This window comes from Acyrthosiphon pisum, chromosome X, assembly GCF_005508785.2.
Source record: "Acyrthosiphon pisum isolate AL4f chromosome X, pea_aphid_22Mar2018_4r6ur, whole genome shotgun sequence".
NCBI lineage: Eukaryota > Metazoa > Arthropoda > Insecta > Hemiptera > Aphididae > Acyrthosiphon > Acyrthosiphon pisum.
In genome coordinates this window covers 4,095,173-4,112,610 of record NC_042493.1, presented here as the reverse complement: position 1 = coordinate 4,112,610, position 17,438 = coordinate 4,095,173, and the positions used below count along the sequence as shown (strand labels likewise).

The window sequence follows — 17,438 nt, the reverse complement described above, 5'->3', positions numbered from 1 at the left end:
TAACTAAATTAAGTATCTGGTAGATAAATAATTATTAATTTTATATTTCAGGTAAACCGTTCTACCTGTGTCGAAAGTTCCATTTTGTATTTGTTCACAGTTTTCGGCAAAAGGAGGATACGTTATAATAGCTCATTTTTAGAAACTATCTTAATTATTCCAATTAGTAAATAATTATAGTTGATAAATTAATTTTCTTCAAATAATTATACTTGACCTTAAAATTTTTTCGCGAAATATTTATATAGTGTATGTAAAATTAATGTTTTAGTATTAATTATTTTAAACTATAATATTGCTAATTGTATGTGAATTAGATAAGTATTTTTTTAGTACACGTTTATTCTATTTTTCATCATATTTCTTAATACCTATATTTTAATATTATACAAAATGTTGCATTTTCAATGACTGATTGTATGAATCATAACAAATAAAACAATATTTTGTTTGTAAAAATAAATATAAATACTTATATAGTTATATATATAATAAATATATTGTGTTATGCAATTATTGATTGTTATCATTTCGATTGATTTAAAAATTAACGCAAAATAATTAGTTTAAATCAACAGTATGAGTAACGATTAGAACATATTATAGTTTGTAGAGTAGAACTTAATTATTACCTATCGTACAATACGATATGATGCGATGTATAATTATTGTCTTTGTTTTATCACAATAACAGGGTTATGATCGAAAAAAACAATTACCCATACGTTACAATTGCGCAAGTCTCAAACGCAAGAAAAAAGTGACAACAAATACAAAGCATTGTAGAAATTATTGTAAACTCTTAATTGTTTACCTACCTATATGTATTAAATAATTCTATTTTTACTATGCTTAAAATATTTATCTATATTTTATTGCAAAAATTAATTAAAATAATTAAAATTTAAAATTAATATTATTATGGGCATATTTGCATAATCGCTTAAGGCATATACATTTAAAAATCGTTCCCTTTTCGTAAAATTTTCAATTTCGATTATACCCATCGCGTCTAAGCACAGTGGTGTATATTATAATATTTATAACTGCTATTGTAAACTTTCAAATAAAATGCGAATGTTTTTAACTTGGCTACGCATACAGTTTATGTGTTATACGGTGACGAATATCTGTTGGGGTGGTTGAGTGGATGCATACTCTGGAGGTTTTTATTACTTTAGTTGCGTTCTCGTATTATTATTATTATTATATACGTCATATAGTTTTAAATGTTTTAATTCATCCCCTCTCGGGAACATTATGGAAAACCACCCCTATAATTTATCATGTGGCAAATCATTTTTACGTACGCTGTAACTGCTGCAGAAGCTGAAGCGTATACATTGTTTTTAGACATTTTATTTTATTTAAGTATAACTGCACAGTGGTTCTCAACCTTTTTTCGCGACGACGCCCCAACATAAATCCAAATAAATGTGACGACAAGACAATTTAATTAATCCAATTATAATTGAGTTCTGAAAAAATAATTACAAAACAATTATAATTCTATGATTATTTTAAATGGTACCATTTCATTAAAAATAAATCAAAAATATATACATTTACTTCATTAAAATTGTTTTTTGTTATGAAAGTACTTAAACGCTTATAATGAATGTACTTATTTTAATATGAAAAGGCATGTAAGAAATTCAAAACTACAAAAATCAACACTGGTTTTAAACTTTATGAACTAGCTAGTTTAATTTTATCGACATATCGGTTTGAGTGTGAGACCGTCACCGTCGCTGTCGTAGTCATCAATTTTGTTTTTCTGAATTTTGATCTAATTAATATTTTACCACCGTGGTAGTGTGGCACCATGCCATATTGCCGTAACGTCATAGAAGTATCATTAATTTATATTTTTCAAATCGTGAATTATGATATTTAATATATACAATATGTACCTATGTAAGTATGTTTTTATGTGTAAATATTGTATTAATTCAAAACATAATTTTGTTAAACAGTATGCATTGTGTAGGCAATATAAATATATTCAAAATTACTTATTAGTTATTACTTATTAAAAAGTATAAAATATAGGTATTGTATAAATTGTAATATTATTATATTATGCTGGTAAAATTTTACCTACCTATACTTTATAAATTAAATTTAAAAAATAGTTCTGATGACTGAATACAATTTTTAAGTATAAGTACCCATAATATTATATTGATCTTAACTAAGTCGTAATTTGGAATATTGCTGTAAATTAAATTTTAAACGTAAAATATTTCCACGAATAGCAAACATTTTCCAATTTTGTAAAGTTTCAAAATTGTTGTACTTACAGCGTTGAATATATTGTTATATAATAACATTATATAAATATGACATATGTATATGTGCTTTATAAGTAGGTGTAGGTCATAGGTCATATGTATAGACGTAATACGTATATAGGTACCATTCAGTGTCTATAGAAATAGAAGGATAGACCTGCACTACCAATATGAAATCAAATAACAATTATTTACTCATTCAAATAGTATGCCACGTATACTTTTTTGAATACTTATACGAAAACACGTTTTATACACTACTTTAAACCCGAAATTGTAACGATTTCACGATAATTTTACAATATATATTTCGCGGCTTCATTACTACAGCAGTTTACCATGATTTTTAAAACGGTTCAACGGACTACAACATGTAAAAAATAATATAAATATATTTATCTATTTTTGCGGTCAAACAGTTGGATAATTGTATAAAAACTGGCTAAAATTTTTTTTTTTAAAAAACGACCGTTGTCCTAAAGACATAATAAAAACATTATTTATATTTTATAGTCATATCGATAATGTCATAACATTAATTGTTACTACTGTGGGGTATAGATTTTAGAAAATGACATAACTGGTAAAAAATGTAATATTAATTTATACATTTTCAGTCAGGTATAGTACCTACTTTTTTTTTACTATAGTTTTCATATTATAATACAATAATACATATATGATTTCTAAAAAAAATGTAAAATAAATACGATTTTTCTACTTAAAATGAGACTGACTAGTAACTATATCATGCAGTTATAAAACTATGGGAACTAAAATTAATAAATAATTTATAAACTTGAGGGGATTCAATTTTTAAGGAGTTTGATTGCGTGCGCCACATGTCTTCCAAAATATTTGTAGATACGTAGTAAAGGAAATTATTCATTAGTGTGTGTGTGTGTGTGTGTGTGTGTGTGTGTGTGAGACTGTAAACAGTCGTGTTTAGTGTCAGGTAAATAGTGGAGCGCTCCCGCAATAAATTACAAACACTTGTCAATAACGCGCTACACGAACATATTTTTTTTTTTTTTAAGTAGATCAATCGTTTGCAAATCTGCTCGCCTATGTAATATAATATCCGTTTCAATTTTTCAAAGCATATTTTAACTTGTCAGGAAATTTGCATGTAAAAGATTGTCTTTGATTTTTTAGACTAATATCATCAACATTTGAAAATCTTATTTTGTTGAGTTTAACTATAGTTTAAGCGTTCAATTAAAAAAATTGGAAAAGCCATTTTCAAGTAATCTCTGTGACGTAGTAAGTTTTCAGAAGTTTTACTGTAAGATATTCGGTGTAATTATTAGCATATAACATAGGTCAACTTAGGTAGAAAACACAGACGTGTTCTAATCCCTTTAAGTATGTAGGTACTGAAAAACATTTTGCGCCTTTCGGTTTTGATTCAACCTTTATTCATAGGTAGGTATAGTATATTATTTTATTATCATCGATTTAAATATTTAATGAAATACCATTTAGAGGATGATGCGATAGCCGATAATCAGCTCCTCCTTATTACGGTGTCCTCTCGGCTCTGGAATCTGGATAATGCTATATATAAATGGACAAATGGTTTTCAAAAATATTATAAGATATGTGAGAATATCAGGGCCCTTTTTTTTATATGCAAACCAAGTTATTTTTACTTGAAATATATCGGGTCGCCCATTAGAATCGTCATACGGTGTCCGCTATAGAGAGTTTTCCGTGTCATACAGGAGAGATTCGTTTCACGTTGACAAAAAAAAAAAAAAAAAAACAATTATATAAACATTTTTTAAAAACAATTTTATAAATTATATATATTATAAATATATGAAAATAATATATGGGGATTGAGTTCTAAAGACTACGTACGCCGTATGGTGCAACATTGTGCTGACGTGCAGTGCGTGTAGGACGGTATTCGTACAATAAAGTGTACTATGCTCGTAGGTAGTGGGTGGTTGGAGGGTTTACCAAATGAAAGAGACAAGTGCGACAAGGGGATAGATTCGCGAACAAAGCGTCACAGTACTGACCGTATATATATATATATATTATAATATTATACACAATACACATACTGTGTGGTCTGTGAGTAACGACGAGAAATAAATTCACCGCGAGTAGTTTACATATATATATACACACCCTATACAGCGGAACTGGGTCGTGTCTTGTGTATTACACATGTGTGTGTGTGTGTGTGTATAATATATATATAGTATATATGTGTATATATATATTATATAGTATATACAATATACCTATATACATTGCAGCACTTATATTATTCACCCTTCTGTACAGTTCCGCGTGTTGTACACGAGCTTAGTTTTCTGGGCAAAACGAAGGTGTGGAAGAATTCCTAGTGGCTGTGGCTTAAGTTACAAGTTTGATTTAGTGGGTTCTATGACCGGACGTGCTGGTATAATATATAAATAGGTGTGGTTATACTGCGCACAGTAATTTCCATGTACGTTTATATCATCAACGAATCATTTATATTTCATTTTCTATACGACTATACGGCTTCATTAGGAATAGTATTGTGAACAAAACATATTATTATTATTAAAATTTCAACGAAAAAATAAAACAACTCTTTTATTTCTATTGCGCATATTATCTTAATAAAATATTTATGCACAAATTAGCTCGTCAGAATTCCGAAAATTAATAATTGCGCATATTTTATTTATTATTATTGTTTGTTCGACCCGGGGACTCAGACCGGAGTTCAGAGAAGTTTGTATTAAATTACAATATATATATATATGTATTTTAAATGCAAACATAAAAAAAGTGTGCTCGCCATAATATTATGCGACACCGCTCACATTAACTTTAGGTGCTATAGTACTTGTATACGTAGTACTGTCTGTAGTAGGAAGCTATTAAGTACTAAAATTAATTTCAGACGCGTATAATTTTAGGGTATATTAATATTATCTGTTTCCCTCACTATGTATAAAGCATTTTATTTATTAGACGTATAAATATAATATATAAATTAACTAGTATACGTAAATATAAATATATTATGTATTGTAAAAAAAATAAAAGTTAAATTATTGATTTATTATAATTTTAAATACATATTTTCAAAAAGAAAAATACAAAAATTGTAGCTTATAAATATATTATATTGTAATTCATATTATTAAGAATTCACATCTTCATTCTCGTTTCCCATTCAGGCGTCGAAAATCGTAAAAAATTGAAATGTTAAATAATAGAAAAATTAGAAAATAATCACGATGAGTGCTATGTGCATTGTGCACCTGTAATAGTTATTATTAAATTTTAAAGACTATACATAATATTATAATATCGTGTTGTTGCAGAATTCGTAAATAATTACAAGCCGATTAGGATATAATATTATTAATATAGATTCTCTTTACCCGTCCTCCGATATTATTACTAAACACCAACAATATTTTGTACAATCAAAAATATTGAATACCATATCTTATATTATAATGTAATCGAATTAATTATTATAATTTACAGTTGTAGATACGTATTATGTATAAAATAATATATATATATATATATGTAACTACAAGCGTAGAAGATTGTATAGGTATAAATATTATATATTACACGGTACACAAATGTGCACTATTATAATATTATTATGGCATGTGCAAGGTATACCTACTACGGGCCATTGGCACAAAAGAGAAAATAAACATATTAATTAACGGTCGCAAAACACATATCACGCAATCAACACGTCATGCGGACGTTCGAATATCCCCCTCGGGTCTTGGCAGGGGTGGTGGCGGCGAGTGACTTGAGTGGTTCGAGTGGTATAATATAGGGAGGTTGGTTCGTGACAAGGTGGGTGGGGGGGAGGGGTGATGCGTGTAATGAAGCGTTTCCATAGTAATGCTCGGCCGATGGGGTTCGACGATGACGAAATGCAGAGTGGGAAATCAATGTCAGGTGGTGGGGGGTGGGATTGAGTTTATGTATTATATATATATATATATATATATGGCCAAGCACCCGTGTATTTATATTACTTTATATACATAATGAGTGATAAATACAACTACCTACACACAGCACGTTAAAAAAATTATTCAGGAGAGCACATTTAATATACCTACCTAGTAGAAAATATATAGTAATGACATATAGTATTACGCCATAATAATGTGTTAAGAAAAGTGGTGTCGCCAAGAAAATCTTTACTAGAGGAAACACGTGTGAGTGTGTGTGTTTTAGGAGGGTAAATACAAATTTTTCATGATGGGAAGAGAAAAATGGGGGGCTATAATGTTGCTTAAAAGAATAATTTTGAGCCTAGAGTGCTGACCTTGACTTACCAAATCATCGTACCATACATATATAGACTAAACGTAGTATTGTCCGTATGACCGTAAACACACACGCGTTGTATGCAAAAGGATGATAGTTGTAGGAATTATATAATATAACGGACTACCTTAGTATAATATACAGCTATTATACTTTTATTTACTTATTAATCTTATTATGAATTTAATTATATAACATAGAAAATGCGTCGATGCGTGCTGTGTCATTCGAATTTTATATATTGGCTAAAAATATAAAACGTCGACAGGCTGCGTAGTTAGCAATAATTAATGAAAAATACACATTTAATACGTATAATGTATATTGTATATGTATACTAAATAAAATAATAATAATAAATAATAGATAATATTAGAATAATCTTTATATATAAGAATCTAACTTGATTTTGGATACGAAGGAAACCGGTTTAATTGTTTTTTTATTATTGTTATTATTATTAATTATTTATTTGTTTGCACTTGCATTTTTCCATTTTAAATATTATATATTATTCATTGAATAAATAATTTATTGTTACATTTTTTTCTACCTTATCTCTATTCTATAATAATAATAATAAAATTTACCACTCCAGTGGTTGAATTCAAAATGTAAGATATATTAATTTTCAGAAATTAGTAATAACAATAACTACAAAATGTAATTATATTATATTATTTGTATAACCAAAAAATAGTAATATGTTTTTAAATTTAAAATTATAAAAAAATAATTTCTTCCGGAGGAAGGTTGGGCAGCTAGTATAATATAATATTACCTATATTATAACTACCTTTAATTTTATTTTTAAGCTGTACATTTTTTTCTATTATTATATGATATAATACTTAGCTACAATGTACCGGGTTATACATACCTACCTATAGGTATATGTACATATTAATATTAATACATCTATTTCAAAAACTATTTTCATGAAACTTGATGCGGCGGCCGAGACCCCCTCCACATATAAAATATATATCCCCACCAATAAGATGGCAAAACGCATTGCCGTCACATCGGTTATAAGGCGCTAACCAACGCGCTTTGGGAAATTAATTTTAAGCGCTCGTGAAATGGGGGTGGAATATTCGCAGACAGAGAAACTTGAGAAACTTTAATGAGATATCGTATACAGACTGCATTTCTACGACGCCGCTGGCGGCGGACATGGCTGTAAAGTAAACATTATATTATATTTTATCAGTGCTATATAAATGTGTACACGTTACGCGCATGTACCATTGTAACATATTATGCGCATATTACTTTTAAGAATATTATAAAAAAAAAAAAAAAATAGCAACGTCTGAATTTGCAGGTTTCCATGATCTTTCCCTGAAATTCGACAGACGTCCTAATTGTTACCTAGGTATTTGCGAAACTGAGATTTCTCTATTTTATAAACTTCAGGGACTATTTTCGTGTGGAATGTAGGTATGTATGTATGTAATATTTTATGAATGTTCGCTATTTCACTCGAGTCAAAAATAAAACTGATTTACGATCAATTAAAAAAAAAACGTCGATCGATGTACCTATCTATATATTGTACCGACGTCGATAAAAGACAATTAATATTTTGACAAAATCTAGTTAATATTTAATTTCTTTAGGTTACAATTATTTAAAATTGAAATAAATGTTTCGTAAACAACTTTTCAACGCGATTAGAACTACAAAAAAAAAAAATGAATTTATATAATAAAAGTAAAATAAGTTTTAAATTACATTAACATTTATTAATTTAGGGTTTTGTTATGATTACTTATTTATTTATGTGAAAATGTAAAAGTCGGCAGGTATATATCTCCTGCTGTTACCCGTCCGGTCATAATGGAATGAACCGTACTGGTGATAGGTAAATATGCCAACACAATTTTAATCGGATAAGCTTCCATACGCGTATAGAAATAATAAATAAAACGTATTTAATAACCTTTACCTATATACATAACATATTATGAAAATTATGAATACCTACTAAAATAATAAAATAATATATATTCACAAAAGTCGGTATTATAATAATTGTATATAAATATAAATTCATCTAAGTAATCCGTCTTGTTTACTTATTGTTCTATACAATGTTTTTTCCGTTTACATATACATAATCATCAAAGTTTTTCCTTTCCAGTTGGTATTTATTTACAATTTGTGCATTATATACAACTATAGCTACGTATCAGAAATTCAGAACAATATGGTCATTCAATACGATCGCGTACAAAGAACAATTTAAATCATGAAATAAAAAAGTATATATTGTTCTCGTTACATGTAATATTTAAAATAATAATATTAATGATACTGGCCATCACATATTAATTAAAAAGTGCTGGCCACTTTCATGATGTTTATTGAAATGTAAATTGTTATTATTGCTACCTAGTTCAGTTTTGAGTTTGCAAATAATTCTTACCTACAGTTGAATATATTTTAACTCCGTAATTATTTTTCTAAAAGTGTTATTCTTACTAACGTAAGTATTATTAAACAATTAATAACTTACTATAAACTTATTCAGTAATTAATAATATAACTTCTTTAGGATTCCACTATGTCCTTTTATAGAATATCGTTTTGTGTGAAATGTGGACAAAAAACTGGATGGATAAGTCCAGTTGTTCTGAAAATGACAAAAAATAGAATTCCCGGATTACGCGGAAAGTGTTGCAAATGCAAGTGCAACAAATCGACATTTGTATCCAAATGTTATTACAAGAGACAGATGCAAAAGTGGTAAGATATTTCGTATTTCAAGCACAAATAATTAAGACTTAATCTTAAAATAAAATTTAAGATAAAATAAACTTATAATAATGTATTAATAAAAACGATGACAATTTACATTATTTTTCTAGAAGAAAAAACATTTAATAAAATTAAATATTATTCAATGTTTTTTTTAAGTACCTAGGTATTTATTTTAAAAGTAAAAATTTATTTTTTTAGTCGCGCCAGATCACGCCGTTAATGTTTGAAAATAAGATGAAGCACACATCTAGTATAAAAACCATACTAATGCATTTCAAAATATTTCAGAAAGATTAAAAATGTGTATAAAATGTATTTTAAATACAAAATAAATAATCGTTGAACAAAAACGTAAGAGTCTTTTATTTAGATTTATACAACCGTTGAGATTTAGAATTAATAAAGTTTTTACATTTACTTAGATAAATGTTTATTATTAAAATAATAAAATTACAAAAAAATAATAATTTAATTTTAAATTGGCAATTATAAGTATATTATACAAATGCATAGATACATAATAATGTTACACTATGTGTCACTATATCTAAAGATGATGATTTGTCTGTAAGTTTAAATTAATTGTTATAGGTAGGTAGTCAAATCATCAACTAACAATATTTAATTAATAATTAACTACTATGCATAATCATCGTGGTTTGGGCTTTTTAAAAATATGTTTTTTGAAAATTTACCGATATGTTTATTTGTTTATTTGTTAAACACTAAGTTGTAAAATGCCATGGAAACGCAATAGTTAATCATAAATAAATTGTAAGATTCGTATGATTTTCCAAAAAAAATCACGTTAATTTATATAACTTTATAATTATTAAAAACGTTGCAAAAAGTATATTATAGGCAGTCCTGTAAAGTATTTAAGTAAAAGTATCTGAGTAAAAGTATTCAAATACTTTTTTAAGAATTGAATAACTTTTTAAATACTTTCAGCATGAAGTATTTTGAATAGTATTTTAAATACTTTTTTTTGTATTAAATATTTTTTGGTATTGAATACTTTGGGTTTTTATATCTAACATTTTATTTTTATTCGAAATAATTGGTTGGAAAAATATTATTGTCAACTACAATAATAGAATAATAGTTTTATTTAGTATTCTGTATTTCTGTGTTAGCTGAAGCCTGAAGGTTTGTGAAAACCTGCAAATCTGCAGATTTCTGAAAATAGTTATTGAATAACAATATTCCTTTTAAACTATGTATTTATATTACGATAGTTAGAAACCCACTTTAAAAACCAAAAGTATTTAAAAAGTATTCCAAATACATTTTCAGAGTATTTGAGTAGTATTTGTAATACTATACCTACAATTGAAGTATTTGAGTAGTATCTTAAATACTTAAAAAAAATATATTTGAGTATTTACTCAAGTACTTTTTAAAAGTATTCTTTACAGGACTGATTATAGGTTTTGGTCTATGATCAATGGTCATGACTCATGAGTAGAGCCCTTAAATTTGAACATTTTTACTGTGAATGGAACAACAATTATCTGGATCAGTTACGAATTTGAGTTAGCTCAAATTTAGAGGATCTAAACAAATCAACAAAATATGAAAATTTATTTTGCATTTTTTTTTTCGTGGAATACGTAGAACATCGATAATTATTAATTATATTTGCAATTAAAAATTGTAATTATTTTTTATGTTTAATACTAAGCACACTCCTGTTAAAATTAAATTTCTTATATTACCTATATAAAAATCTCTTAAAACCATTTTGTATACTTAAAAGGACATTAGTTAAGAGGGGAATGCAAAAAAAAATAATCAAACGCAAAAAATATTCAATCTGTTCATAACATCACTTTCAGAAATGTGAAAACTAATTAAAGTTCTTTCCTAGTCCCTACGTATCAAATTTAACATTACTAACAGCTGATATAAAATTCAAAACTGCAGTGTTCGAATAAGTCAAATGCTTCCATAAAAAAATATAATTAAGATTCCTTAATCGTCTGTCATTCCATCAGCATGCACTAATTAAAAACGAATCATCTTTATCAAAATTCCTGGTAATCCTCGAAATTCGTATCGAATACGCCCGAAGCGTAAATCGTGTCGTGATCTCAAACAAATACAATAATGAGTAATAAACATACGTATAATAGAATGTGACAATGTATTAATATATATTTAATATTTAATATTAATTTATATTGACACGTGTCATCAATAGGTGATCTCATTCATCACTTTTCTGAGGTTTTTGATTTCACGATTTTTATTCAATTATTGTTTTCTTATTGTGTCAATATAGATTGTATATTGTTTGTACATAAATAATAAGATAATAATTTCTAATGAAACGGATCAGCGTCGATCGCGGTTAGGCCCATAATATGGGTAACGTGGTCATAGTGTCATACAGTATATAATATGATTATATAGGTTTAAGCAGGACCCCTCTTGAACCATGTGATCCGCTATCCCCAAAGAACGCAAACATTTCCCACTTAGAAAAAGGTGATCTGTGGAATTGCATTATATCAAAAAAGATTTGGACTGGAAATCCCAATGGGTAAAAATGATATAATAATAATTAAAGACGTAATATCAGCCGCCACATGGACCACTCGTATATGTATATACAATTTACAATTTAGGTAATCACCGAGAACATACCTGCATTTTATTTCTACAAGGCTACTTGATGCTTAATTTTCTAGTTTATAATAAATAAACATTAAACATAAAATATTTATTTATTTATTTTGAATAATTTATTTCATTTTGTTCTACTATACGTGTATAATATAACATTATTTATTGGGGTATAGTTAACTAGCGTTTTTTTGGCTTTCTATGTTTTTTAATCCGCTAGATTTTTGATCTCAAAAAATTGGCCCTCTTTTAACATTGAGTAGCCCCTCTGAATTATAGACCATCAATCACCTATTAAGTGTATCATCTTAACATAATATTATAAAACAAAGTCCCTTTTTCTGTCTGTATGCTTAGATCTTTAAAACTACGGAACGGATTTTGAGGCGGTTTTTTGTAATTGATAGAGTGATTTAAAAGGAAGGTTTATATGTATATAAAATGCATAATATAGAAGAGAAACACACCCGGGAGGTGCTCAAACAGAAATTTTGAGATTTACAAAAGACATTTTGATTATTAATGGTTATTATGGACAGAAATAAAGAGAAAAAATAAAAAAATAAAATACATTTTTTGTTGTCAATCTAAATGATTGCAATTCGTTACATAATATATTAATATTATAATTAGAAGAAATATGGTATATACATTTTGTACAAATATATTTATTAAAAATACAAATCTTTGGCCTGAACAACGTCGGGCGGGACTGTTAGTATATTTATATAATATGTAAACTTTTATTATTGAAATTTAAGTTGTTAAGTTGATATGCAATTTATTATAACTCACATAAAGTAAAATTAATAATCTAAAACTAAAATTGTATCCATTTGTAAATTCAAAATATTTATATTTTTTTATTACTCGACACTTTGATTATAATAATTGTATAGTTGTATAATTAAATAAATATTATTATATTATCACATAATATATATGGCTCTTATTTATTTTATTTTTGCGTTAATACTTATTACGTATATATTACAAAAATTGAAATTAAAATGAATATATTAATAGGTTATTTTAAATTTTATAAATTGTATTATATTTAAAATATCCAGGAAATGTTATTGTTATTTTTTCATTAATATTGTTAATAATAAAAATATATAGGCAACTATTCATACCTATATTATAGTGTATAATATATATTATATTCAACTATACTGTATTATAAGTTATTAATACATAATACATACTATATAAATACCAATACAATGCGGCTCTGAAATAAATAAATATAATAATAGACATTATTACCTGATCAATAACTCTTTCACTCCGTTGACCGTTTTAGCGTTATAGGGTTGTAAAATGATTGATATAATATGATATGGCCATTAATATATATTATTATGTTTATTTACAAAACTAAACATGTGTTATTATACTGTTTGTGCGATAAGTTTCAATCATTCATATTTTCAATCCCATTTTTATTTAACGAAACAAGCACGTAATAAAAAAATGTGACTATACTGATTTAAGTTTCATAAAAAATTTTGTAAAAATGTATCCTTAATACCAAATACTAAACGAATATCACTTAATTAATTGTTAATAAGAAATTAAAATTAAGTTGAATGAAGTAGACTTTGCATTTTTTTTATATTTCCATATTTATTTATTCTGCTTCAGTAATATAAATTTGCCATTTAAAACTGAAATGTTGGTTGTGATTTTAGCAACAGATGTAAAGCTGAAAAATAAAGGTAAATATGAAAATGTAACGTTTCGTACATATTTCAGACAGAACATTTCGACAAAATAAATGAACACCTTTTGTATTGACGAATATTAATTGTTAATTCAAAATCACTCAGTACTTTAAAATATAATTTTGAATTTTCTGTATCAAAAATCACAATGTATAACAATATCGCATTTCGTTTTCAGGGAAAACAAACCACAGAGTATTATTCATAATAACGTCATAATATGGGGAAATAGTTACTATTTCACCAAAAAACTTATAAATGAATAATAATAATAATAATAATAATAATAATTCCATAAACCTATTTTTAATTTGAATTATTTATATGACGGTAGAAAAGGGTCTCCATAACTCGTGGATTGGACGAACCATTTGCGTATTCACTAATATCATATCATTATTATGATATACATAATATAGGTACGTCATATACCTGGTACACGCGTTTTTAAAAGGGAAAGTTTCTATAAAGGGAAACGGTCACTATATCGACACTACCCTACTAGCCCAAACACGCAGTATAATATATAGGTAACCTATGTATAAAGCCTTGACGTAATCATAAGAGGAGTGTCACGTATCCTGCATATCCTCTTTCTTCACTGACCACGCTAAATATTTGTAGTGAAAATAGATATCCTATTCCTAATATTTATTTTTCATAGGTATACTCGCATTAGACGACTATAATCATAACATAGGTACTATTGTGACTTGTGAGTCAAGACTCCTGCAGGTATAGAAATAAAGGGTGTGTCGTGTATGTAGAGTACCTGAGGCCAGGGGAAACAATCTTTAATATATAAATAGTTTGACAAAGTGTAAAATTAATTTTTCTTTTATTTCTTTTATATACAAAAATGGTTTCTTAATACCTACAGCTAGTGCAGGCCGCGTCCGTGTATACAAGATGTTTCTATACTAGATATTTAAACAATTTAAGTTACTCGTGAAAATGATTATAATTTATGAAAAATTTTGAACATCAAACAACCCCGTGAGTACGCCCATAGTGAGTAGTGATGAATATCTGTCTAGTAAATATAGTATGTACTTTATAGCAAGCCTAATCTGGGGGGGGGGGCATTCTTTTAGAATGAAGTGATAGATCTAAATTAGCACTTGAAACCATTTATTGTTTTAGTAGACTCCATTATATGATTAGAAAAGGTTTAACTTTAGAATTCTGAGTACCTACTATTATAATATATATCGTTAGGTTCTTACACGCAAATGTAAAATGTTTAAATATTGTATCTTAGTTACAATATGTATAATAACACTGAATAATTATTGTATCAAGAATAATTTTTTTTTTATCACATATTCTAGAAAAATTAGGATTTTATTTAGGAACAACCGCGATAACTACGGGCTCAAACTCGGGAGCTTAACTTAAAGAGGCTTCAATATTACAAAAATTACAATTACAATGGCTATAATATTGTTTTTTGCGGTGGCGACAATAAATCATAATAATATGCATGCACAATTTTATTATTTACAGCGATATCATTCCATGTTAGGTACTTGTGAGGCGGAGACAACAAATGTCGGTGTATAACATCATCTTAATGACACGGTTTATAGTAATAAAAACATAATATTAAATGCAGATAAAAATCTAAAAAAGGTGGGCAAGTTGATGTCGCTCCGTTTTAAAGTAGGTTAGAAGTGGGTCATTGTAATAGATGATGTTAAATTTGAATTCAATGATATAATATCGTTGTATAAAAAAACGATTCTTAACGAAAACAGTCACTCAGCCTTTGATATTACTAAGTATATTTGATGATATTATTGTGAATAAAGTAATTTATATATTAACCTATTTACGTGGAACCATGTTTTAAATTTTCAATCCTCAGCTACAAAAGTTGAATATTTTATAAATTTTTAACTACAAAATAATTATTCAATTTTAAATTTAATAAATTTTGTCAAAATTCGAACTTTAAATGCTTATAAAAAAAAACCGTGCCTTTTTTTTTAAAATATTTTTCAACTGCTATTGTAACAATATATCAGGAGCCTTGCATTAAATTTCCACGCTGTTTTACCCAAAAAATAAAACTTGATTGATATTTATAGAAAAAAATACTAAAAAAATTGAAAACTGAAAATGTCCGTAAACAAGTCAAAATATTTCCAAAATTGTATGGTGTATATAAAATGAAAATATAAACATTCTGTAAAATTTTAATGTATCTACAGTTGTTTTTTTTTTTTATTAATAATAAAATCGAAGCAGTTTCACTGCCCCAAACCGTGATGATGATAGACACAAAAAAAAATATTTAAAAAAAGCACACATCATTGTAAAATCAATACGTCATTCATCGTTCCACTCAGAATCTAAAATTGACTTTTTAATTTCTTTGTTTTTAAACTTTTAAATATACTAACATTCAAAATTATGAAGTCCGGATGATACCTTCGAAACTAACTGTGTCATTTATTCAATACCCATATATACTAGCTGTTCCACCCGGCCTTGCTCGGGCCAAAGTTACTTCAGGTAAAATACATTGGCAATATTATAACTTATAAGTATAAGTTCAAGGGCTCAAAAACGCATTAATTGTATATATATATATATATATATTATAGCTGATCCCGTTCAATTCGTTTATTTTATAATCGGTGAATGATGTTCAAAACTTAAACATTTTCATCGATCATCTTGTATATATAATTAGCCGAGAGACACGCTATTGTATGTATTGTATGCGTGAGACACGCAGTATGTTTTCAGGTAGGCAATCCACCTGCGGTGAATTGCAGACCCCTCGAAGTGCGTACGTAATTACGAATGTTTTGTTAAGACGTTGATATTAAAATGTGCATGTGTCGAAAAATTTGTCTTAGGAATACCATTTTTACTAAGCTATATAGCTACAGGTTTAAAATTATATTCATTATTCAATCATGACCTATAGCAACCTTACAACAAACAAAAATATATTATTATAGCTGATCCCGAGTAGGTATACTTCGTTTCCCGTAAAAAGTAACAAATCTTAAAAAATTGTGATTGTTCAACTCTTTTTGGGTGTAACTCGTTACAGTTGCCTATTAGGCAATCTGACAATGTACGACAGTATATCATGTAGGCTGATCAGCGGCTATAAGTGCAACTCAGCCACCTTTATAGGCAATGTATGAAAATTCGATTTGATGCATGCTTGTACCTGATCTACCGATAACCAATGGCAACCAATAAAATAATAATTGATACTTATTTCTACTATTTATTTCTCCTATAACCAATAGCAACCAATAACCATTTAAAAACAAAAATTCAAAACGTAAATCTCAAAATTCCTGTTTGAGCACCTCCTCGGGTTGGACTTTATTAATTTATGCCTATGACACTCACAAATAATGTGGCTTTTTATTGGTGAAAAAATTTTCGAAATCTGTTCAGTAGTTCCAGAGATTACCCTCAACAACGTCAACTAACAACTCCTCTTTATATGATAGTATAGATATATTATGTATTTACAAGCCGACCCATCACAGCTTCGCCCGTGACTGGTTGTTTATTTTGCCTTTGAACGATGAATAATTTTTTATTGAAATTTTTTCGTTTAATGTGATTGGCAAGTAAATATAAAAATGGTCATTAAAAACCTGTTGAAATGTTTCTAGCGGTATTAATCTTATATATTTTTTATAGCAGAGCTCATGAACTTCATTACCCG

The 17,438-nt window shown here is 27.4% G+C and overlaps 2 protein-coding genes and 1 long non-coding RNA gene across 4 annotated transcripts in view; all 3 read left to right on the top strand.

Annotated features, from left to right (window-relative positions):
* The window catches only part of LOC100161473 (MFS-type transporter SLC18B1), a 47,490-nt gene extending 46,977 nt beyond the window's left edge, over positions 1-513 (top strand). Inside the window, exon 14 of the mRNA XM_001952547.4 lies at positions 52-513. The gene's annotated coding sequence lies outside the window, so the exon portion shown is untranslated. The remainder of the gene's footprint in view (positions 1-51) is intronic.
* LOC100159991 (legumain) overlaps positions 1-17,438 on the top strand; it is a 521,349-nt gene that overhangs the window by 291,786 nt on the left and 212,125 nt on the right. The gene's annotated exons all lie outside the window — the stretch shown is intronic.
* Positions 9,017-9,724, top strand: LOC103309772. The gene is made up of 3 exons (XR_510839.3): positions 9,017-9,105; positions 9,175-9,365; positions 9,579-9,724. It is a non-coding gene; the product is annotated as an uncharacterized LOC103309772 (long non-coding RNA).